A 26,298-nucleotide genomic window follows, 5' to 3' on the forward strand; every position below is an offset into this window, starting at 1 on the left:
CTGCTATGAACATAGCTGGGTTTACTATTTTACATCGGACTATTTTAATCGATGGATTTTATATGATCACTTCATAAGCAGAAGCTCTCTGAAATGTCAATGTGCCCTTTGGTTTCTCTAGAATGGCAAATAGTGAGTGCTCGATGTACAACGTCATTGAGCATCCCATTACAATGGTTGTAGCCTTCTCTATGGCGAACGCTGCAGCAGCTAAACTTTGTTCGCACAGGAAATTACCTCTCATTACTGGGTCCAAATTCCCACTGTTATATGCCAGGGGCTTGTACCCCAACGTGGTTCTCTGGGTGAGTACTGCTGTCATAACACTGCCATTTGTGTGCGAAAACAGGTAGAATTCCTCTGCATAATTGGGAGTCCCAAGAACGGGAGTTGTACAAATAGCTCTTTTGAGTTCAGCAAACCCTTTCTCCATGGTCTCAGACCATTCAATCTTTTCTTTCATCACTTGGGCCTCTTTATGGCCTGAAGTAAAGGCTTGGTGTAAGAGCTGTAGTTGAAGACCCATGCCCTGACATAGTAGCATAGACCTAAAAAGCTCTGCATCTGCCTTCTCGTGTGTGGCTTAGCCGTGTTAAATATGGCTTCAGCCCTTTCTGGGGTCACTTTCTTTCCCTCGTGTGGGATCAGCTGGCCTATGTACAGCACTTCTTGTTGACAATATTGTAACTTTTCTTTGTCAACCTTATATCCTTTCTCAGCCAGTATAGTCAAAAGCTGAACAGAATTGTGCCTGCATTGTTCTTCTGTTGTGCTACAAATTAAGATGTCATCCATGTATTGCAGGACGACACTTTCTAGTGCAATATTGCTCAAGTCCATCTGCAGTACTCTGTTAAAAATAGAAGGAGACTCACAGTACCCCTGTGGCAGCCTTGTGCTTTTCAGATGCATTTGTCTGAACGTGAATGATGTTAGATCTTGTGAGTCACGGTGCAACAGGAAAGAGAAAAATGCATTTTTCAATTCCATCACCGTGAAATTTTTTGCCTCAACGGGTATGTTACATAGAATTGTAGACGGGTTAGGGACTAGAGGGAACTCGGCCTCTACAATATCATTTATTGGGCGTAAATCCTGGATTAAACGCCAAGACCGCCCTTTACTTTTTTTCACAGGGTACACTGGCCGTATTGCATGACGACTCTGACGTCACTAAGATGCCTTGCTCTATCATAGCCGAAATTGTCTTACAAATCCCCTCATCTGCCTCTCTGGACATGGGATATTGCCGTGCTCTTGGGAGGATTGCTCCTGGTTTCAGTTTAATCTTCACTTCTCCAACCCCCTTCAAGAGGCCTACGTCATAGGGTCCTGTTGTCCATACTGAGACAGGCACCTTGGCCATATTGTCATCAAAATATTCAGGACGATTTAGTGCCAATATCATTCTTTGAGGTACTTCTCTTTTAATCACTTTAACCCAAAAGGTGAGACTCACTTCCACCATTCCAACACTCCCTGTGTTCTCATTCTGCTCGATCTCTCCTCTGCCTTTGACACTGTCAACCATGCCATCCTGCTCAACTGTCTCCGTGATAACCTGGGTATCACTGGTCAGGCTCTGGCCTGGCTGACTTCTTTCCTCTCCGGTCGACCCTCCCAGGTCCAAATGGGCTCCTTCCTCTCTGACATCTTTTTCTCCACCTGTGGTGTCCCCCAAGGATCCAACCTCTCTCCCTGGCTTTTCAACCAGTATCTGGCACTCCTTGCCCACCGCATCGCCGCTCTCTGCCCCTACTTCCAGTGCTATGCAGACGATACCCAGCTCATTTTCAGGCTACCCTCGGCCTCCTCCTCTCCTTCCCTCATCTCCGACTGTCTGTCTGCTATCCAGGAATGGTGTGCGGCCAATGACCTCTGCCTCAATGCCAGTAAGACTGAGATTCTACTCATCGGCATACCCACTCCCTCCTTCCCTGCAGCTCTCTGGCCGGCCTCCCTTGGCCCCCTTCCTGCCCCTACCTGCAAGGCTAAAAACCTCGGGGTCATCTTCGACTCCACACTCTCCTTCTCTCCTCATATATCTGACGTCTCTAAGAAGTCACACTACCAGCTGCACCTCCTCAGAGGTATTCTTCCCTTCCTCTCCTTCCCCCAGAAGCTCACTGTCTCCCGAGCCCTGGTTCTCTCAAGGCTGGATTACTGTAACAGCCTCTATCTTAATCTGCCTGCCTCCACTCTCCGCCCTCTGCAACTTATCCAGAACAGAACTGCGAGACTTGTCCTTGGCCTCAAGCCCAGGGACCGTATCTCTCCAGGACTGAAATCTCTTCACTGGCTCCCAGTGGCTGCGAGGATTAAGTTCAAAACGCTCTGCATTGTCCACAAGGCCTTCTGGGGCCTGGGACCTAAATACCTTCAACTCTCTCTTCCTAAATATCTTCCTTCACGAGCCCTTCGCTCATCCGTCTCCAACTCCCTCATGGTCAGCCGCTTCTCGAAGCAACGAGCTGGGGGTAGATCTCTCTCCGCAGCAGGGGCCTCCCTCTGGAACAGCCTTCCTGCCTCCCTGAAACTTGAGGAGAACCATCTCCGGTTCCGGAAGCACCTCAAAACCTTCCTCTTCGCTTCTGCCTTCTCTCTCCCTCTCCCCTGCTAATCCTGCTTAACTCCCCACTGAATTCAGCACTAAACCTGCATCTGGGCCACTCTCAGCAACCTCGGTCCAGGGCCCAGCCACTCTCCACTTGCACTGCCTCCCTGGCTCCCCCTGCACTGTGGGACTGTCACTGTATCCCTACAGCCCCCTTCCCAGCACTTTCTCTGCACTTACCTCGCACTTGCCACCAGCTGGCCCTTTTTATTTATTATTTATTATTTTTTACGCTACTTACCTTGTACTGCACTTCCCCCCCACCTCCTCCCCCTGCACTTCCTCCTTTTCCCCTTACCTCTGCACTTGCGCGATCTGAATGACACCTGGCCTAGTAGGATCGTTTGTCTGTCTTCCCCTTGTTTCCCTCCCTCCCTGCCTCGTCGCGCCTTGAAACACTTGTGTATAGGCGCGTTACAAATACCATATCATATCATTGTGTCTCCCATATCTGGTTGATCTTCAAACAGATCGTTATCGGTGACGTCAGTCAATCGATAGCCTTCTTCAATGGCAATTACTGCGCACCATTGTCGGCCCTCGTCATCATAACCATCAATCAAGGCCACTCTCCCTCGCACTGCAGCCGTGTGTATCATCAAGGGAAATACTTGTGCCTTCTCCTCATGCATCGGTATTCTGGGTCTGAATAAGAACTCATTAGGGGTTCTAATGATTTTGTCTGCAAGGCCTGGCAATCCTGCCATAAGCACACGCATACAATATGCGAAGATTTCTGGCTCTAATGGTATGGCCCTTATGGCTATATGTCCTGCGTATGCTCTAATCATTTTGCATACATTTGAGTAGTGCATTCCTGGAGTGGAACATACTATGCCCTCCTCCGTGAACGAGATTGTCATGTTTAATTTTGTCATTAAATCTCGACCCAAAATGTTTACTGGGGTCTGCCGAGAATATAATAAAGGTACATTAATTTCACATTCTCCTATGGAGACTGGAAGTGCATTTGTGAAGGGAACACGACTGGTAGCTTCTGTACAACTCTGAGTATCTATGGCCTCGCCGGCGAAGGAAAACTTGCCTTCACGTATGCACGAGCGTGTTGCACCCATGTCAACTAAGAAGGAATATTCTTTATCCCCTATAACGACATCCACCCTAGGTTCCCTGTGAGGGTCTGGTGTCACTGATAGGATAGAACACATTAGGGTACCCAGTGAGCTGTCCTAGTTTATATACAAATTTCGCCCACTGTGCGCTTGTGAATTTCCCCCATTCCCATTGTTACTTCCTATTCCAGGGTTTGGAGTCTGCCCCGTGCTCATCGTCTGTGGTAATTGCAACGGAGCCTGTTGGGATTGTCCTTGTGGAAAATTTCCCATGCTCTGAGGTTGCACACCTTGTTGCATTCCTGGCGCTTGTTGATGCACTGTGTGATTCTGTGCAACACCCTGTTGTAAAACTGCAGGTGGGTTTGTCATGACTGCTCCTGTCCCTTGGCCGTTCTGCATCATGCCTTGATTTCTGCATGTGCGCGCCAAATGCCCTGTCATCCCACACAACCAACATACTGGCGGTGGTTGGATCATTTGCCCATTTGACATGTCTTGGTTACCATTTTGCATATTTTGAAAGCCTCCTTGATTATTTTGGAAACCTCCCTGATTGCTCTGCCATCCTCTTCCCCTTAATCCTCTTCTCCTGGTATAAAACCCTTTATTGCCCTGATTATTCTGCTGTGGACTAGCCACCTTCTGCATGCTTGATTCAGCTGTGCTAATTATCATGGCTCCCAGAAGAGCATATTTTGACAATTTCTTTTGCACCAATTTTGCTTCCTCACCCTTTCGAGCAGCTTCCTTTTTGCAATTCTATTCTTGCAGCAGTCTACAATAATGTGCGATGGTCAACTGTATTTCTGCCCAAGGCTTGGCTTCAATTCTCACCAATTTCTTGAGTTTCTGCACCAGTTTGGGCAGCTCTTTGCACAATATATGGTAAAACACAGGTATAGATTTTGTCCAAGATTCATGAGTCTCGAGCACCCATGCGTCTTGAAAATTCTGTATGTAAGTTAACGGATCTTCAGACTACTTCATTTTTTACGTCATTATAGCTCCCATATTGGAAATATCTGGGTACAGCACTCGTAGCGCTTTCCATACTGCGGCTCTACAATTGTTAAATGGAGCTCCGTCGTGCGCAGTATTGTGGTTACGCCAGGGTAGCCTGCTCGTGCCCACACATCGTCTGCTCTCTCACCAAGTATGGTGATTAGGGGACCCTTTATGTCCCCTATAGCTAACGTGTTTCCTCCTGTCATTTTTTCTAACTCATGTATCCACTTTCCGGCTCCCGATGTCAGCATTGGCAGCTTGTTTTTCAAATGTTCTCGATCCATGTGTGGCCATGGAATATATTGCGGTCTTACTCCCCCCTTCTCCAGCAACGGAAATTGGGATGCATAGCCCTCTCTCTCTTCTCTCATTGTTCTTCTGTCTATTGCAGGGGTAATAGTCCTGCATCATACACAGGAAATAATTCTTCTATATCTTCCCAGTCTACTACTGGATCAGGTTTTGTAACCTCTCTCCCCAGATATTCAAGATCGCATGCTCTCTATCTTCGCTTAGGTTCTATATCGTCATCGAATTCTTTGCGTTTCTGTTACGCTCACCTGGTCTTTGCGGGAACGTTGGGGCACGGTTGGAGCCCTCCCTGGGTCTAGCTCCCTCTGGTCACTTCTCTTCCCCAACTGCTGCCTTGCCAGGGATCCTGAAGGCTGGGCTTGTTCCTGTTTGTATGTAAAGATGAGCTGTCCGTCCTGCTTTCTTCAGCAGGGGCGCTGCAGATGGACACAGTTGTGTCACTGGTCCAAGTTGTGGAGGTCCAGATTAGCTTATAATGATGGTTGTCGTCCGTATTCTTGTAACAATACTGTCTCAAGTTAGATTGTTTGTGATGGTATATTGTTCTCTCTCCCCTGCAGATGATGAAGATGACCCAGGAGCGCGTGATGGAGAAAAGAGTCTGCTCCGGATGGTCCAACCACTGGTAAGTAGGTCGTTTTTAGGAACTGCAGCAAGTTCGTGACTAGTGCTGCTTTAGCGAGTTAAAGTCTGTGTGACCGCTCACCTTGTGTCTCTTATTCTCTTGCAGGCGCTGCAGAGCGGCGATGGCTGGCGGCCGGTGTCGGACTCCTTCAGGTTGCCGGAGATGAAGATCCGCGTGGAGGCTGCGCCCGATGAAGGCCCTGTGTTGGTGAAATTCGGAGCAGGTAAGGATGCTGGGCGGTACCTGCGGAGGATTCCGGAAGGCAGGTAAGGTGTATGCGGCTGCGGCAGAGTCGGGAGCAGATGGCAGCGCTTCCAGCGATGGTGTGGCCTCAGATAAGAGAAGCGGATGCCGAAGCTTCTGACGATGGTGCGAATTCAGGTAAGGCGTGCGTGCGCAGCGACTGTAGAGTGGAAGCAGATGGCAGTCTTTCCGGAGATGGTGTGGCAGAATTCAGGTAAGATGGTCGAGGTATCCGGAGACTGGAGATGCATGTGTTGAACCAGGTAGGTGTTATAGGGTTCCGGAGACTGAAGGCGCACATACTGAATCAGGTAAGAGTCCTCTGAACGGCGGTAAGTGTTAGGCTGCTCTCAGCAAACTAACGCGAAGCGCCAGTATGCGGGTGGGGTCAGCTTATATAGCTTGGCCCCAGCCACTCCACTTAGGCCCTGCCTTGTGGCCCCACCTAGCTCCTCCCTCTGTCTTCTGCATGTGCCTTCCCAGTGATAACAGGGCCCCGCCCGGCCTTGCTGCACGTGCCTTGGGTGTTCTGTGTGCCATGCACACTTTGAAATGAGCTTGGTGCCATAGGTGCCAAGGGTTGCCAGACATTTCGTCGAAAAAAATTGGTCGACCAGACAAATGGTCGAACCAATTTGGTCGAAAACCAAATGGTCGAATTTTTTTTTTTTTTTATTTTAACCCTTTTTTTTTTTGGGGGGGGTCCCTCCCCAACCCCCTTTTTTTCTCTAAAAACCCCTTTTTTAACTAAACGAAAACCCGAAAAATAAATATATAAATAAAAAAAAAATTCGACCATTTGGTTTTCGACCAAATTGCGTCGACCAAATTGCAGTCGACCAGTTTTTTTTCGACGAGTTGACTGGACACCGTGCCAAGACCGGGTCCATTGGGACCCTGCATGAAGTGAAGTACTGGGCTCCTGCCCAGTGGCCATGACAGTTTCCTCGCCTCTTCTCTGACCCTATCTTCTTCCTTTCTCTTTTCATTTCTACATTCATCTGCCCTTTGAATTTCCTCATCTCTTCGTCTCTTTATTCTTTTCTCGCGTATTTGTTGTTCTTCCTCTAACCTCTGTTGTTTCTGTCTGTCTTGTTCATTGGCTGCTCTTGGGTTGCGATCGAGCGGTCTCTCTTGTTTTTCACGATATAGCTGTTCTCCCCTTTGTCTGTCTTTCTTTCTTATTCTTTCGTCTCTTAACTCCTTTTCTTTTCCCTTTCCCTGTACATCCTCTATCCGTTCCCGTGGTTTTGCGTCATCAATGCCTTTGCCATCAAGTTTTAATAAAATTTGCCCTCCCATCCATTAGTCTTTTGCGAATGCTATCCCATCAGTTCTATCTTTGTTTCCCTTCCATCTCTTCCCTTCTCTCTCCTTGTCGAGAGATGCACTTGTCTGTGCCTGATCTCTTCTTTCGTCATCACGTCTCCCTTTTTCCCCGTGGGATTGTGGAGGCAATATTATTATCCTTATCTTTCCCTTGATTTTCATCACTACTGTGTGTAGGTGACTCATATGCGGGGTTGCTATACCCCGTGGCTGCCTTGAGTTCTCTCAGTGGGTATAATCCTCGTCCTTACTTTCTTCAACTTTCGTTTCGGTTGCGGCAGGTGTCTCACCCCACTCTGTGCATACATTAAGTATCCAATCTGTTGGCGGCTCTTTCTCCTTTCCCTGTCCATACATTTTCCAAAGCTCCAGAACAGCGAGGCATTTTTCTAGCTTTTTGCCTGTGTATGGGGCATGCAAATATATCGTCATATGGTGCAAGACGGCTTTAGATAAAGACCCACCTTTTCACCATGGCATAAACATCTTGTGGGCAGTCCCTTTAACCCACTCTGTACTATATTTCTTCAGTTTGGGTGCGTGCTGCGGCAACTGCATAAATGTGTCAATGGAGTTATGTCCTCCATGCTTTAATCTATTCCCTCTCCTTTTATATAACACTGGTCAATATTTTCGTGTGCCTTAAACAGTTCCAACAATATGAGCGAGCACCAAACACTGCAAGCTCCAATCCAAATTTTTTACAAAATTTTATACCTTCTGATTTACTGAAAAAACATCAATTCATATGCGATTTTATCTCAGCTATTAAATCGCATACATTTTAAAACGGTTTTCTGCCACACTCACCTGGGTCTCTGCGGGAGCGATGAAGCCTTCCGGACCCCTTCCCCACTTTCCCGGGGTTAGTAGAGTGGTACTACAGGTATCAAGAGAGAGAGGTGAGATGCTTAGTCTACCTGAATTTGGACCCCGAACACTATTTCTCCCTCCTCCCCTTGTGTGTACTGTGATGGTGAAGTGTAGGAGTATGGCTCACCTTTAGGATTGATAAGGCAAACTCTCCATCCTGAACTAGGCAGGGGCGGTGTGTCTCTGGGACCCTTGGATCGGTACTTCGTTAGACCCTGGGTAAGTCTCTGTTCTGCCACTCACTGTGTTCCTTCACCCAGTGATGATATAGCAGATAAGTTCGGATTCCAGTTGCTTCACTGGTGCTGTTTGCAGGTAAGTTCGGATTACAGTTGCTTCCCTGGATCTGGTGCCTTTGTAGGTAAATTCTGGTTATTCTGTGTGTTCGCTGCAAATTCTTACAATGCGGCGAGTACTGCGCGCGGAAGGAAATTGCAGATACTAATTCTAATCCTGTTCTTTCTCCACAGGTTGTTTTCAGAAGAGTCAGCTGAAAGAAGACGTGAGCGAGAACTCTGAATGCTGCTTTGAAGTTTCCAAGAAGATTGGGTAAGTGATGCTGCAGATTGCGTGCGTGCTTGCAAGAAGAAGTTGGTTTTCAGCGCGAACGCTTACAGGTACTGACTTTCTTGTGTTTTCTTTTTCTCCCAGGTGCTGAGTTCAGGAACGTGCGTGCAGAGGAAGCCAAGGTAGGTGCAGGTCGAGGATCGCGGTGAGCGTGTTGCTCGATGCCACAGATGCAACACAAAGCACGGGTCTGTCTTTGGGCGTGGCTTATAAAGCCAACCACGCCCAGAGGCTAGAACGTGCTACTGTATGCACAGGAAGGCTGCCAGAGACCATCTTGGGTATATAGGAAGTGTGGCTGAACCAATCAGATACCCCCATGGGGCCGTGGCCAACTGTGATGTGTACCTGATTGTGAGAGGGTGGAAAGGGAGTGTTGGATGCCTGCAAGGCATGTTTAGTCTGCCAGGCTCTAACCCAACTTGCCCCTGCCTGCTCTCCAGTATATGTGACATTTCTCTAAGAATTTCTTTTATTTACATATGACGTCACAACAAAAAACATGTAAGACAGACGCTTCACAGACTAGACAGCTGTTCAGTTATCTCTGCCTCTAATCATTACCCCTTCATGGAGTCTAAACATAACCCTTTCACGACGTCTTTAACCGTTGTGGTAGTCTAATCATTCACCCGTATCTGGGATTTTGGGTACACGTTTCTTCTAGCCGCTTGAATTAAAAGCGTAGGAATAAGTTGAATCCTCTCACTTCTCGGGTGTCTGCCCCGGTAACCTCTCTCTTCTCAGGTGTCCTCCCCGGTAACCTTTATTTATTTAATTATTCCCGAGTCATTATCCCCTTATAGATATATATATACAGTCTTCTCTACTTCTAACTATATTTAGTTTTTTCCCACCTCCCTCCGTTACCTTTTCCCATTACTTGTTCTAAAGCATGCACTTTTGCCAGAACATTAGTCTTTTTCACTCACCATTTGCATGTTTCCTCTCTGGACCCTCAGGATCACCGCCTTCGTTACAACCTTCTTCGGTTTTTCGCCCGTTCTGCTGCCCGTAGGAATGGGAAGGGATGCGTGGGGAACACGGATTCCTTCAGGCCCTGTCTGCAGTCTCTTTTACACTACCACTGTCAACGGGGAGCTTCACGGTCTACTCAGCCAAATGGCAAAGGACTTGTGATTTTGCCCGAAGACCTAGAGTTACTTTATGTCGACAGTCAATGGGTGTCTTATTCAAATCAATAATCGATAATCGATAACCATCCTCTGCTACCAAGTGTACTTAGGAGACCCCATGCCGGCCCATAGAGCCGAGGTTTGCTCCGAAGTACTTTAAGATGAGATAGCTGCACCTTGAGATGGATGGGGGTGCAGATTTATTACTCCAACACTAATCAATAAGGACAATTCAATGGTTTGGCAAAGGTAGTCTGTTTAATGACAAGTACAAAAAACGGGGAGTCATGGCAATCAGCAGTGATGTGATAGTCTGTCTCGCTTCATACAAATCATAACTTTTATACTCAAAACGCATCATAATTGACGTGTAACACTCAAAAGTTAACATGCAATTCCATTGGCTAGGAAAAGGTAACTTTAATATAGGTACTATATCTGTATATGGTAACGGAGTGAGGGGATCGGGCAAACACTGTCAGGTGGGCATCTAAGCCCTTCCTTCAAAAATGACTACTGTAGACGTCACTAAAAGTATGACGTCCCATTAGTTCTGCTAACTATAGAACCCTAGATTATTTGGTCCATTGTGATTGGGTTGGCACCAACTCCATGCATACATTTCCACTTTACTTAGCAGCACGCAGAACGGCCAGCCAGGTGCAGGGTGCCCCCTCAACTACCCGGCCTTCCTCCAATTAAGGTTACAATCAATCATCGCTTCAACAACTATGTGTCAATTATTTTACTGTGGTTGGCCTCGAAACTGCATCTTCTGTCTGGAAAAGTTCTCATATCTCTGTCTGGGCGGATGCCAAGCATAGGCGTGAACCCGTGCTGCTTCTCGTTCGGCTGGTCACGTGCTACCCACACCATTAATTTGTCTAGTTTCTCTCAATTTGTGCATTTAATTCTTATTCGGCTTGCCACCTGCCTACGCCTCCTTATCTCAACCTTTCAAAGACAGGATATTCTGCTCTTAAGTTTCAATTATGTGTAGCTACTGTTCGCTCCTTCTATTGATATGACATTGGCTCTCCTGGCATGAGTTGCATCTGCTGAGTTTCGATTGAGCCGTCTTTTCTCCTTTTGCTTAGAATGTGCTTCGTTTTGAGGTAGATTAGGTACAGTGGCGCTTGCCGCACTATTCTTCTACTTAGCATAGCAAGCCGCACTATGTTTTCATAGCTTTCTTGCGGTTCCAAGCTAATGTACAGGCGTTAGCTGGTTGAATATCTTCATCTTGCTTACAGCTTAAGCTTCTTTGTGTTTCAACAACGTTCTCCTCCTTTGGGTTCACAAAATCTTTATTCATGGTGTTTCGTCTCTGTGTGTTATTTTTTGGTTGTCATTTCTTCTATCTGTGAGTCTGTCCGGGCTCTCGTGACATCACCATTCGTCTTCCATTAAGGCCTTTTTGGTTTCTTCCGGGACGGTACTTAAGCAATCTTCATTTCGTCTCATTTGTTGGTATGGTTTTCTCAATGGATAACTTACTGTCCATGGTTGTCTGGGTATTGGTACTTCAATAGGTGTTGCTCTTCTGATGGGTACTGGGCAGAGCCCTACTGCGGCTCTCTGATGGTTTATTTGCTTATCATACGTCACATATTTTGGTGTGAACGTTCCTGGTACTTCAAAATGGGCGATTGGAGTGCAGGCTTTATTTGGGACCTCCTGTACAGCAGTGAAAGACTCCATCCCTGTCCCATGTCTGTTTGGTAATGATCTTCCTGATCCCTAGATAGTCGGAGCGGCTACACGATCGAGGGCCAAAGAGATCGCCAGATTGAACACTCTGAGAGTCTTAGATCCTGGAGTGCTTCCAGAGGGCTTGTTGGAAGGACCGGCATGGCCCGTAGCCCCTAGTCCACTTTACAGACTGCTGAGTCACCATCTCCTGCAGGAGAGGGGCCAGTAGCCACTGCGGACCCTACTTTGGTAGCAGGGGACTCAGTGACTTGAGTTGCCTGGCACAGCGCAGGAACATGAGGTGGAGGACCAGGTGGGCGCAGATCTGAAGGGCCTGCCAAAGCTGGATGAGTATGCATCTGTTGAGGCCCCAGATCACACTGACTTCTTCACAGCCCAGAAAGAGTGTGCCACTGTGGCGGGTCTGTGGAAGCAGGCAGAGGAGCAGGATAAGGGTGAGGCCCCTGGCCTGTTCAAAGTGTACTCGGAGGATGGACTCCAGTACAGTGAGCCAAAAGACTCTGAGGGTGAGGGCACCAGGAAGTTGGTGATTCCCCAATGCCACCAAAAGTTCCTTTTGGATTTGGCTCACCAAATTCCTTTAGCGGGTCACTTGAGAGTGACTAAAACATCAGACCGGTTGTCTGCGCACTTTTACTGGCCGAAGTTCGGCGTAAAGTTTAAGAAATGTGTCCGGTCCTGCCTGGTTGGTTAAGCTTCTGGGAAGTCAGGTGGTGCCACCAAGGCCTCCTTAATTCCACTACGTGTGGTTGGGCGGCTTTTGAGAAAATAGGAATGGATATTGTGGGTCCTTTGGATCCTCAAACCAGCTCAGGGAACAGATACATCTTAGTGGTGGTAGACCATGCCACAAGATACCCAGAGGCTTTCCCTCTGAGGAGCATCAGACCCCCCTTTGATGAGTGGGATATTCTCCCATGTTGGATTCCCCATGGAAGTCATTTCTGACAGGGGATCAAATTTCATATCAGTGTATATGAAGGCCATGTGGGAACGGTGTGGAGTCACCTCTGGGTTCTCTATATCCTTCCATCCACAAACAAATGGGCTTGTTGGGCGTCTCAAAAAGACCCTGAAAGGCATGATCGTTGGCTTGGAAGGGCACCTCAGGAAAAATGGGATATTCTCCTGCCATGCCTTCTGTTCGCCTACAGCGAGGTGCCACAGAATGGAGTAGGGTTTAGCCCCTTTGAACTACAGTTTGGACACCCTGTAAGAAGTCCACTGAGTCTAGTGAAAGAGGGATGAGAAAGCAAACCCTCATCCCCTACACGAGATGTGGTGGACTATGTACTCAGCCTTCATTCTAGAATGGCAAAGTACATGGAACAGTCGACAAAGAACCCAAAGTCCATTCAGGAGCTGATGAAGCACTGGCATGACCAGAAGGCCACAGTGACATTCTATTCTCCAGGCCAGTGGGTGTGTATTATGGAGCCTGTCCAACCCAGTGCCCTTCAGGACAAGTGGACTGGGCCTTACTGTGTGCTGGAAAAAAATCAGTGAGGTTAATTACCTCATTGACGTGAAAGGACCTAAACAGATGTGCAGGGTCTTTCACGTCAACCGGCTAAAACCCCATTATAGCCGGGATGACTTGTTCATGGCATTAGTGACTGATGAAAGACTGATCCCCTCCCAGATCTCCTGCACACTGAAGCCACAGATGGGTCAGTTAAAGGTGTCAACCTTGCAACAGACTTGTCAGAACAGCAACTGACAGACTGTCGCCGGTTTTCTCTGATTCCAGGTTGCGCAGATTGGTGCACCCATGATGTGGACACTGGAGACAGTAAACTGGTGAAGAGTAGGATTTACTGGCTGTTCCACCAAGGAGGAAGTTTCCAAGATGCAGTCCCTAGGAGTGATAGAGCCATCCCACAACCCCTGGGTTAGCCCAGTGGTAATGGTTCCTAAAAGGACCAGTGGTGGGAAGACTGAAGTTCACTTTTGTGTGGACTTCAGGGAGCTCAATTCTATCACAAAGACAGTTGCTCACCCAATTCCTCGGGCAGATGTACTAATTGACAAGCTCAGCGCTGCCAAGTACATGAGTAGCTTTAACCTCACAGGGGGGTATTGGCAAGTCGACTTGACAGATGGAGTGAGAGAGACGTCAGCATTCTCAAACCCAGAAGAACATTATCAGTTCACTGTGATGCCCTTAAGATTAAAGAATGCCCTTGGCACTTTTGAGCAGATGGTTAACCAGGTTTTGTCTGGTCTGGAAAACTGCAGTGTCGCCTATTTAGATGACATTGCTGTGTTCAGGCACACCTGGGAGGATCACTTATCCCACCTGAAACACGTGCCTCAGGCACTGCATAATGCAGGTCTGACTATCAAGGCCACAAAGTGCCAGATAGTGCAGGGCACAGTGACTTACCTAGGCCACCTGGTTGGTGGGGGAAAGAAACCTTCTCTCGGACCAAAGGTACAGGCTGTGAAGGATTGGAACATCCCCACCACACAGACGCAGGTGAGAGCCTTTCTAGGTCTCACTGGGTCCTACCAGTCGTTCATCAGAGGGTATGGGACCATTGCCATGCCCCTCAATGATGTAACCTCCAAGAAAATTCTGAAGAAGCTAACTTGGACCCCCGCCTGTCAAAGCTCCTCTCAGGATTTAAAGGACGAATTGTGCAAAGGCCCAGTTCTGAAAGTGCTATGGTCAAGAGTTCATTATCCAGACAGATGCCTGTGATTTTGGGATTGGAGCAGTGTTAGCGCAGCTGAACTCTGAAGGGGTAGAGCAACCTGTTACCTACATTAGCTGGCGATTGACAAAAAGGGATAGGAACTGGGCTGTCATAGAAAAAGAGGTGTACGCAGTCGTGTGGGCCGTAAAGAAGCAAAAACCCTACATCTTTGGGTCTCACTTTACGATCCAGACAGACCACCGGCCTCTGCGATGGGTAATGGCCATGCATGGGGAGAACCCTAAGCTTTTGTTTTGGTCCATATCCCTACAGGGATTAGATATGGACATCCAGCACATGCCATGGAAATGCCAATGGTCTCAGCCGGTACTTTCACCTTGATGTCTAACCAGACCCTCAGTAGGGTGGTGGTTCACATCTTGAGGCTGGGGGGCATGTGACGAATTTGACCAATCGCACAACGAGTGTGCACTCGTCTGAGCTTTTTTGATCAACCTTGAAAAATGAGTGGGGCTAAACTGTGCACATTTTCCTATGCTCGCCGCACAACAAACACATAGTCATGTTCAGCTGGAATGTGACAGCCACGGGTACATCAAAGCATCTCAGGAAGGGGGAATGCAACACCTTCCTCCTGCCATTTCCAGCCTAATTAAATATCAAAGGCGCCATAGATCCGCCCTGTCTATTGTCAAAATTCTGTTGGTGGCAGTGAATACTGATGAGAGTTAATTGAAACAAGCCTGCAAGAGGCCCAATTGCAGAACTGACAAAAGGGAACAGGAAACCAACACCTCTTTGATATGCAATGTGTCATCATGAAGCTAGATCCCACCCCTTTTTATGAAGGGCAGTGAGTTGCATGTCTGGGACAACTGTTTACAGTAGGCAACGACTGCTGGGGGACCCTCTTTCAGAGGGAAGAAGTATGTGATTTGATGGAGACAGAAAGATTGTTCTCGCCACAAACCTCAAGGGAGACCTGCCCTTTGATCAGGAGCCACAGAGAGCTCAATTAACCAGAGAGACACTTTTATCCGCAACAGACAGGAAGATGGGTGGGACTTAGTTGTAGATTTTGTCACCCCTTACCTTTTCTGTTGCAAAGCACTCTAGTTATGACCTCACACATAACAGAAGATTGTTGGTAATGAACATGTATTGGTTCATTAATGTACCAATCACTGGGGCTCATTTGGCTTTAAAAGAGGGCTGAGCCCCTCTCTTAGCGGATCATCCAACGACTTTGAAAGGAGCAAGACGAAGGACTCATTTGGACTCTGGCTGACATGATAAAGGGCTAGAAAGGGAGGTGGAGGCCAAAGAGAAAGAGCATAAGCACAAGAAGATTTCTTTAATAGCATTGAAGGAATTCCGTCTGGCCAGAACTAAATTGGAAGCCCACCTCGCCGATAGGACATCCCAGCCCTTACTTAATATTAAGCAAATTTATTACATCTGCAGAAAGAAAGCCAATTGTATGTTTGCCTATGAATTGGTAAAACTCAAGACAAAACAGGGATTTTAACTGAATATTTTGAGACCATTCTGGGAAGAGGCAACCTAGAATCAGAGGAACAACAAACATACTTAGACTCAGTGGTCATGTACAAATTGGAAGAACAGACTCTCCTAGGCTTGGTATAGGTTATTACAGCAGGGGAGATTAATATTGGAATCAAGGACCTCTGAATCAATAAAGCCCTTGGGTCAGAAGGCTCCATGGCCCTGTTTTATAAAAACATTTAAAGCATAACTTGTAGTTCCACTAGAGAAGCTCTTTAATACCTTCCAGACAGCAGCTAACATAACTCCAACAATGAGCGAATCTGTTACATCATTTCTTCTGAAACCAGGGAAGGAGACAAATGACTGTGTCTCATATCACCCCATTAGCCTATTGAGCATCAATGCTACTATATGCTCTCAAATCCTCTCCAACCGTCTTCCCCGGTCCTACCTTTCTTGGTGAATATGGACCAAACGCGATTCATAATGGACTGGTGTGCACTAGACAATATTAGAAGAGTTGTAGACCTGGTGGAGCGGAGACAAGACATGGGGATCCCTAAGGGGTTGTTAGCACTTGATACCAACTAGGCATTTGAAAGGCTAGACTGGTACTTTGTGCATAAAGGGCTGTGACGAATCCAAGGAGATCATCTCCTCTCCCTAAAGAGGATCCAACCGCTTTGGGACCAGGGAAGTTAGCCCGCTACACTTGTCACCGCCTAGGGGACCTGGGTAAGCAGGATCCCTCAGGAGTTGATTCCCCCTAAGGGTAGAGGAAACCCCCAGAGAGGGGTATAATTCGCCATTCCTCCCAAGACACTAATACCTTTAAGGCTGCATGAAAATGCTATAAATCCTTTAATATTGATTTTAGGAGGAAGGTAAACTCTAAACTATCAAACAGTTGCAGAATGCAAAGAGACCTTCTGTCTGGGGAGGAGAAGAGATTCAGATATATATGCACATTCAGCACTAGATCACCGACTGCCATGTCAAGAAAGCAGGTTCGAGGCAGGCAAATCCACTAGAACTCACAGTGGAAAGAGTCCTGCAGAAAGGGAGGCTCACACGACTATATACATGATTAGACATGCTCTGCTCAATATCCATGGACAACAGCAGCAATGCGAGAAAAGCAGCCCCTTAGAGGAGCGTCATGGAAAGAACCAATCAGGATACAGCTTCCACGAAGCCTGCAGAGCTAAACTACGCCGACACATCCACAGGAAACACGTCCAGCAAGGGAGAGAGGACGCCAGACGCACAATCCCTGCCCACAGTGCGAATTATGGAAGTGTGACTAGGCACAGCAGGCGAGCAGAGGAGAGGAGCTGCCATGGTCGATGCAGAGTCCAGTGAACAAGTAAGCAGCTCCTCATTGAGAAGATGGCAGAGTAGACTTCAGATCCAAGCACTGCTCAATCCAAACAGGTACTTCAAAGTCAATGTTTTGATTCTAGGTACATTATTGAGGACAGCCAATGTATGGAATCTATGTGCATTACTGAGTGTAGCCAATGTATTGATTCTAGGTGCATCCCTGAGCATAGCCAATGTATTGAATTTAGGGGCACTATTGAGCGTAGCCAATGTATTGATTCTCATCATTGAGCTTAGCGAATGTATTGAATCTATGTGCAATTTTAAGAAAAGCCAATGTATTGATTCTAGGTGCATTACTGAGGACAGCCAATGTATTGAAACGAAATACATTACTGATCGAAGCCAATGTACTGATTCTAGGTGCAGCATTTAGGACAGCCAAGGTATATAATCTAGGTCCATTTTTGATCATAGCCAATGAAGTGAAGCTGAATATGGTACGACTGCCCTCTTATCCTGCCACTGTGCAGCCCAAAAGTGCCAGCCACACCACCCATGCAACGCACACACTGCACACTGCCTAAGTATCACACATGCCAAAAGCAAAGCCACACGACACACAAACCCCACATGCCCGCCACAACAAACATCCCAGACACTGGGCGTGTTACTCCTCAGGTTACAACAAGCTAGTACATACAATCAAAGCACACTCAGAAAGCCGAACGCACAAACACCAGTTTCTCCTGGTTCTGCAAACATCAACAGAAGAGCACAACCTTTATCCTATCCCCCTTCCCTCGCTAACCTACCCCACCCTCTTTATTACAGAAGCACTGGAGTGCCTAGAGACCATGCTAATGCTAAAGGTGTGTGATATAAATCAACTTTTAAAAAAAAAATTTTTATTTAATACTGGCATAGCATGTTACAACATAGATGACATCACAATATCATTGTAGAAATAAGTCTGTTATGTATGAAAGGGACATTGGCCGGTTCTGATCAATTAGGTACGGGGCATGGAGGGGGGGGGGCTGGAGGGAGGAAGGGAATTGGGGGCTAAGTAGTCTTTGATGTGGTTGCTTCAGTTCTCTTATATCTCTTCTGCATTCAGCCCCACATGTCCTTGGGTCTGGAGGTAGTTTGTATACCTCTTACATATGTCTCTTCACATTCTTGTGTGTTTACCAGGTCTCGAAGCCAAGCTTCGTGTGTGGGTGGAGTCTTGGATTTCCATTTCCTGAGGATGTTCCTTTTGCCCACTGCTCCTCCCACTGCAAATAGTCTGCGGGTTTTGACAGATGCCTTCCCGATGTCCCCCAGTAGGTATTTTAGTGGCGTAGCCGGGATGCTTGTGTTTAGTATCTCGTTCATGGTTTCTGCTATTTCTTCCCAGTATTGCCTGATTGGTGGGCACTCCCAGTAGGTTTATAGTGAATATGTCGAATGCAAAAATGTCGACAAAAATAATGCAGAAAAAAAAATGGAATGTTTTTTTTAAAAAAAAAATTTAATGGGGGGGTTCCCCCCAGCCCCCTGTTTATTTTTACTAGCTAAACCAAAAAATACATACAAATAAAAAAAAAACATTCAAATTTTTTTTCGGCATTATTTTTTTCGACATTTTTGCATTCAACCATTTTTTTTCCACATTATAAATGGATACCCTCCCAGTACATGTGTATCGCGTTTGCGTTTGTTGCATTACACTTGGGACATGTCTTTTGCTTAGTGGGATTCAATTTTGAGATTTGGCTAGGGGTAATATGTAAGTGGTTTAAGATTTTGAACTGGATAAGTCTGAGGTTGGCACACACGGAGATGGATTTAGTATATCTGCAATAGTTCGTCCAGTGTTGCTCGTCAATCTCAATGTTTAGATCTCTTTCCCATTTAGTTTTCATTTTGTTTTTGGATGGGGTGTTGCTCTGTGTTGTTCTATATAGTGTCGATATGCTGCCTGTGAAGCCCTCCTCTGTCAGGGTGTCAGATAGGAATTTTTTCACTGGAGGTGCTGTCGGGATGGACAGCCATTTCTTCTTGCAGGCTGCCTTAAGGCGCTGGTGGTGTAGTATTGTGGTTAGTCCGGTCCTGCCCTATTTTGGATCTCTGCAGCTGTGAGAAATCGGTCCTCTGGGAATAGGTCCCCAATCCTGGTTTGCTTTTCCGGATCCCATTTCATTTGTATCGTTCGATCCATGGTGGGTTCAAGATCAGGGTAATGCCATAGGGGCAGGTGTGGCCAATATGGAATGTCGCATCCCACTCTTTTGAGGATCTGTGTCCATGCCTGGACTGTAGATGATAGCGGTCTGCTAGAATCTTTTCCTCAGCTATCTTGGAGAATATCATGCTTTTAAGGTTCAGGGGAGATGCCACAAACTTTTCAGCATGTATATGTGCGAATTGTTCTGCAGTGTTGTTCCAGTATTTAGCGAAGTGTGCTTGTGCAGCGTAGAAGTATAAGAGAAAATCTGGGGCCGCCATTCACCCAGTATCATAGCTTTCGCATAGTTTGGGCCAGCTGATTCTAGCCGGGCGTCCTCCCCATACAAATCGGGAAGACATATTTTGCAATGTACGGAAGAATTTCCCACCTGGCCAGATCGGAATACCACTAAATAGGTATAATAGTTTAGGTACCACTAACATTTTCAAACGGGATATTCGTCCGTACCGTGCAGTGATAGTGGCAGTCTAGCCCATGCATTGAGTTTGCCTTCCAGTTGCGTCAAGTATGGAGCATAGTTATTGCTGTACAGGGTTTTCTTGTCTAGTGCCATTATGATGCCCAGGTATCGAGCTGTGGTTGGGGACCAGCGGAGGCCGTTCATAACTGTGGTTTGGGTCGTGGAGCTGGTCAGAGGTATTATTTCTGATTAGGCCTGGTTTATTTTGTATCCTGAGTATTTTTTTAATTCTGCTATGTCTCGCAGCACAGGTGGTAAATGTACATCTGAATCTCTAATGTACAACATTGTGTCATCTGCGTAGAGAGAAATAAACTGCAGGGATCCCATGATACGAATACCTCTCCAGGAATGTCTATGTCGTAGGCATGCCGCCATTCCTTCTATTGTCAGTGCGAAGATTAAAGGGGAGAGTGGGCAGCCTTGTCTGGTGCCTCTTTGTAGCTTGAAGTTAGTTGATAATGTCTTGTTAGTACGTACTCTGGCCACAGGGTTGCTGTAAAGCAGTCTTATGAGTTGGAGGAAACCTAGGCCGAACCTCATTTTTTCAAGTATTGCGTACATGAACTTCCATTAAATGGAGTCAAATGCTTTTTCTTTATCTAAGGTAATCGCCACAGTTTTGACTCGATGATCCAACTGGAAGGTGATGGAGAAGAAGCGTCTGAGGTTTAGGGTGGTGGAGCGGCCCGGTATAAAGCCCGATTGGTCCGGATGCACTAGTTTGGGCATATACGGGTTCAGTTTATTGGCTATGGCTTTTGCGGATATTTTGGTGTCCACGTTGATGAGGGATAGAGGTCTATAAGAGGAGGGAAAGTGAGGGGGTTTGTGTGGTTTCAATAAGACCGTGATGATGGCTTCTCTCATTGATGGCGGCAGTGTTCCCGTCTCCAGGGATTCTTTCCATACTTCCAAGAGGCGTGGGGCGAGTGCTTCTATGAGGAGTTTCTAAAGGTCTGCCGGTAGCCCATCCGATCCTGGTGCCCTGCCTGCCCTGAGGTCTTTGATTGCTTGTTTCAAGTCTTCTAGGGTCAGTGGAAGGTCTAAGGCAGTTCTCTCCTCTAGGGTAAGCGCCAGGAGCTGAAAGGACGTGTGTAATGCCCTGTTCATACGTGATGCTGGTGATTTGTCTGTGGCCCTGCTCAGACTTGATTAGATTTTCCAGCATCTTGCCTGATTTGTTACTCTCTCCATATTTTCTGGCTTTGATCGGTTGTGCCACTGTTAGGCAGAAACCTGTGCAGTTCCCTTGGGGACCACTGCAAAAGATTTAAGACTACAGATGTTGGCAGTAAACCCACTTGGTAGCAGTCTGTACCACCCAGATTTACCTGGTAGCTGTGGCTGAGCAGTCAGACTTCCCTCAAGAAGAGTTAGGCAGTATGCAAAGTATACACAATAGGCACTCAGATACAATAGCACAAGCAAACACTGACCAGAGCTTTGGTAACAAGGTATATAATTATTTATTTAAAAACACACTTATTGAAACACTCCAGCACTATTATTGTAAATCACTCTAAACACAATTACTATTATTATATATACACTCCTTATTCCTTATCAGACACGTCTTAGTTAACACCACTTATTTCCAAACAGAGGTGAGCGCTTAACTATAGATGGCACTCCAATAAGTTAACGAAAAAGGGAGGTAAAAAGGCAGAATGTAGGAAAATACACCACACTAATACTTAGGAACTCTTAAGCAAGGCAGGAAAGTCAAAAGTGACTTGTGAGCCTAATTCCATAGGCCGGGCCCACTCTTGGAGAGAGCAGGGCACAAATGCACCCAAGATCACACAATGACAACAGGCTTAAAAAGTCTTGAAGGGAGTTTGGAAAGGTTTTAGTTAGGCTCAGAAAAGTTTAGCCAGGGTGTCCCAGGCTAACCCAGGGTCGAAAGCCGGGGGCTAAATCTACCCCGTACAGTCGGTTGCAAGGGAAGCCAGGCGGAACACGGTACCTTATGTGGAAAGGATCCTCCAGCGGGGGCAGTTGTTCCTGGCAGCGGGTGCAAGTCACGGCGTCGTCCAGAGGAAGAGAAGATCTCGACGTGGAGGAAAGATGAAGGTCGTTGCACTGCCAGGGAAGAAACCAGCCGCAGAGTTTTCCGGTTAAAGGTACTACCCTTTGATTTGCGGTAGTGGTAAAACGTGGTATCCCGGTTGCCAGGGTGCTTGGCACAGGCAAGGCGGCCACGAGATGTTCCAGGAAGCGAAAAAGGAAGCAGACGGGTTATCCCCACCAGTCGAAGGAAGAAGACTCTCCGGGCTGGAGATCTCCTCTGTCGTTGGGAAAAGTGGTGAGACGGTTCAGCAGGGCTCCACCGGTGGTGTCGTCGTAGCAGGTCGGCTCAGCTTCTCCCTCGTCGGATTCTTAGGTCCTGTGGCGACTTCTAAAGTTCCAGTCCCCAAAGCCCTGCTTTTATGCAGAAAACCCCCATTCACTCAGCCTAGCTGTCACTCAAACATGCTAAGTGGTGAGCCGGCCGGCTCACCACTTGGGCCAATCAGGACGGAGTGCGACTTGAGTTGCCTAGGCAACTCAGTCCAGGGTGCCTAAATCCCCCTCCACCCCTCCTAAGTACCCCAGACAGAGTGGCACCACTTTGGAGGGCTTCTGTGGAGAGGCCCACCAAAAAGTGGAACAAAGGGCTCAACTTGGGTTGGAGTCACAGAAGCGAACACAAACGCCATTTTAGAACCGAGTTCTGGCAAAAAATACCAACCGGAGAATCAATATTAAATAAATAAACCAGCGATATGTTCGAGGCTATAGGAATTAAAAATTAAAGTTGGTAGCCTCGAACAATAGGAAATCCCATAGGGATATATTCGCGGTCGAATATAAAAAGTAGTATCCACTGCCACCAGCCAAAACTCGATCAGGCGGGACGGAGACGTGCCCCCTCGACTAGCAGACCCCGGGGCAATCGAATTGCCCCGGCTAGTACGTCCACAATATGATGGTTTGTACTGGTTCTGTTCAGAACTTGAGACTAGTAAAGTCAATGGTGACTTTACATGCCCTGGGAGACAGTAGTCAGTCCCAGGGTATGGAGTCTATACTGGGGGGTCACTATGACACCCCTGTGTTACTGCACTGAGGGTGCTGTGTAACACACATCACAAAAACACATGAAGCCCTACGGAGTAAAAGACCCCATAACCCATTAAACACATATAGAATCAAAGAGATACACTCAAATCATGTCCAAGAGTGAGGGTAAAAGAGTCTCACTCTTGGCAGGAGAAAAAAATAAACCCCAAAAATCCAGCAAAGCTGCTGGGGGACTCACTAGGTTAGGAAATTCAGCCTAAACAGAGAATTCTCCCTAACAGCCACATACCAGACCTCTTGTTCCACCAGCGTAAATTCAGCCAGGGTATTATGCAGCGAGGTCATGGTTCTTGGTCCTGGTGACTTTGTGTACGCTTCTTCAGCCATTTTGATGTGATCATCGACGGTAGATAACTGGTTACGAATTCCTCAAGGTGTACCATGCACTTTGGATATCATATATCCTCTAAGCCACACTTTGAAGGTTTCCCAGATCGTGTTGTGAGAGCTCACCGACTCTTGGTTACATTCAAAGAATTCAGTTACCTCAGTTCGAAGTGGTTCCAGAAGTGAGTCATCTCGGAGGAGATCCGGTGGCATTCTTCATAGATGGTGGTCTGGTTCTGGTGTCCCTATCTGGATTTCCAGCACCACTGGGGAATGATCCGAGAGGGTCCGGGGCAGTATAGTGCATTCACTCAAGTCCAGGATGCAGCTGGTGGAGCTGCGCCAATAGTCGATTCTAAAGCTCGACCCATGGACAAATGAGTGAAATGTGTAGTCTCTGATGAGGGGGCGTAGTTCTCTCCATGCATCGGCAAGTGGTAGTAAGGTCATGGCTTGTTTAATGGTGGGTGCTGCTTTTGTTTCTGTCCGTAGAGCGGTGGATGTTCTGTCGAGTGAGGGTCTAGAATGGTGTTAAATTCTCCTGCCCATATTACTCTCGCCTCCGCCGTTGGTGTTATCATTGTGATAATCTGTTGATAGAATTCTGGTGTGTCAATATTTGGTCCATATGTGTTGATTATGATCGTGTCTTGTCCTTGTAACATGCCCCATAGTATTACGTATCTGCCTTCTGTGTCCACTTCGGATTTAGTCACCAGCGATGGACCAGCGTCAGTACTCCTCTCGACTGTGATGAGTAGTTCGTGGTGAAAACCTGTGAGCCCCAGGGGCGGCCAAACGAGGCAGAGATTTGTTCAGTAGTATGAGTCTCTTGTAATAGTAGGATGTCGATTTTGTGTCTATTGGCATAGGATAGGATTTTTCTGGCCTTGATCGGGTTGAGTAGTCCCCTGACGTTCCAGGAGAGGAGTCTAGTACTTTTTTTTATGTGTTGTGATGCCATTTAGGAAAACCTCCTCGGGACCATTGCCTCTTCGTTGTTTTGATGTTCTTCATCACGTTGTGCTGTTGCCAGGTTTTTTAAAATTTTATTATAACAACTGTAACCATTAACTATGACTTTTCCCCAATTTGTTTTTTTTCCTTTTTGTGGTTTCTTCATTTCTGGAGTAAGGCAACTGGCCTTTTGTCGTGGTGGGTCTTCTCTTTTACAGGCAACAGACCCGTTGTGTGTTCTCCCCCCTCCCTCACCATCCCCCCAATCGGGCGGTGTATCCCAACTTGTCAACTGCAATTTTGCAACAATGGAGGCTGTGTGGTCTGTTTCCACACCTGAGGTAGTAGCCTCTAAGGGTGTTGGGGGTCTCTACGGTGTCTTGTCAGTGCTAAGTCTAAATAAGGGATCTTGACTGAGCGACAGAATATTATTTGTGCCTTGCTTCCTTCATGTATCCTCTGTGGCGGGGGGGATATTCCTTTCGATGTATGCTAGAGCGTCTTCCGGTGTTTCAAAAAACTGGGTCCTGCCAGAGTGTTGAATTCGAAGTTAGCGGGAAACAGCATAGCGTAGACAATCTTCCTTTCCCTGAGTAATCTTTTCACTTGGTCGAATGAGCGTCTAGCTGATTGTACCCCTGTTGAAAAGTCTGGATATATGTGAATTCGATTGGAGTCGTATATCAGGGGGGCCTTTTCTCTCGCCAGTTTTAGGATTAGGTCCCGGTCTCGGTAGTTTAGCAAACGTGCTATGATAGTTTGGGCTGGAGCCCCAGGTTTTGGAGGAGGGGCCACTGCTCTGTGGGCTCTTTCGATAAGAAATTGGCTTGAGAATTGGGTGTCTGGGAATAGTTTGTGAAGGACTCCTTCGAGGAATTGCTCCATTGGGATGTTGAGTTTGGCTTCTGCGATCCCGACCCCGCGTATGTTGTTGCAGCGTGATCGGATTCGAGATCCTTATACTTGGCACGTAGGGTTCTGATGTCTTTGTGTATGTCATCAATAGCTTTGCCTTGTGAGGTGGCTGTGTCTTCCAGGGTGTTCACCCTCTCCTCTGCCTCAGTGACTCTGGTGTTTACCTTTCGTATGTCGTCTCTTATGGATGGTATGTTGTCCCCTATATCGTCGAGTTTATTATTGATGCCGGCGAACCCCTTTTCCATTGCCACCATGTAGGGGGCCATGCATTGTTCAGGAGTTTCTGCCATGGGGCTCTGTGGGGAAAGTGGTTGGGTTATCGCTTGTTCTGAATTTGTGGAGTTAGCGAATGCGTCCATCGGGCATTTTTACGTACTCTTTGCTCCCCCCGTCATTGTGGAACATCAAACGTTGGCTGTATCTTGTTGTTTAGGTGCCAGTAGTTTAGGTGCGTTGGGGTCGAGCACCTATGAGGGGGGAGTGAGCGCTGAAGGATGTAATGAGTGCGTGTTTGCACTCTTCTGTCGTTCAGAGGATACAGGCAGGGACTTGAGTGGGGGATGCTTTAGCTGGGGGAAGCCGGTGATACAGGTGGTCCCAGGAGTCTGGTGTGAATATGTCCCACTATGGCTGTCGTGGCTGCCTGCTGTTTTTCTCTGGTCCAGGATGGCTGGGTGCTCTGCTTCTGAGTAGTGCGGCACTTGTTGTATTGGTGAGGAGGGGGGCTCAAAATCTTCCCCCGGCGCCGGCCCACACGTTGTTGCAGTGGGTAGGTGGTGCCCCTCAGGTGAGTTATTTGTGCTGTGGGGGTGGGGGGAGCACATGCCGTTCCCAGGAGGGGCTTGATGTGGGTAGATCTACGGATTCACTGTTGGCGTGTGAATCCGCTCATATGCGCTCCCGCTTGTCCCCTCCCCACGTACCTTGCAGTTCTCTGTGCGTGCTGGGCCAGATGGATTGCGGCTCCGGGGGGACTCTTCTCGTGGTCCTCTGCAAGGGAGTCGGACAAGGGAGTCGGGCAGTTGTCGGGGAGCGGGCCAGTATGTGCGTGGTCCGAGCGCACAGATTGCCGGTGCCCACTGCAACCCGTGACGGGGGATTATGGGCTCCCATGCAGCGGCAGTTGTTTTTTTGAGTGGTCCTGTGTCTCTCCCCCGGAAGCAGCAGCCCGCCTAAGAGGATTTGAGGGGCTCCGGGGCAGTTGAAGTGAGCGGCGCCTGTGGATGTTGTTCACGGGCACACGAGATTTGGCGCGCACTTCGGCAGCCGTTGGTGCTCGTAGGCATAGG

General features: G+C 47.4%; 1 protein-coding gene across 1 annotated transcript in view; it reads left to right on the plus strand.

Annotated features, from left to right (window-relative positions):
• Positions 1–26,298, plus strand: part of LOC138573603 (TIR domain-containing adapter molecule 1-like) — a 91,772-nt gene that overhangs the window by 41,209 nt on the left and 24,265 nt on the right. The gene's annotated exons all lie outside the window — the stretch shown is intronic.

Source organism: Ambystoma mexicanum, chromosome 1p, assembly GCF_040938575.1.
Source record: "Ambystoma mexicanum isolate Mex_15411 chromosome 1p, UKY_AmexF1_1, whole genome shotgun sequence".
NCBI lineage: Eukaryota > Metazoa > Chordata > Amphibia > Caudata > Ambystomatidae > Ambystoma > Ambystoma mexicanum.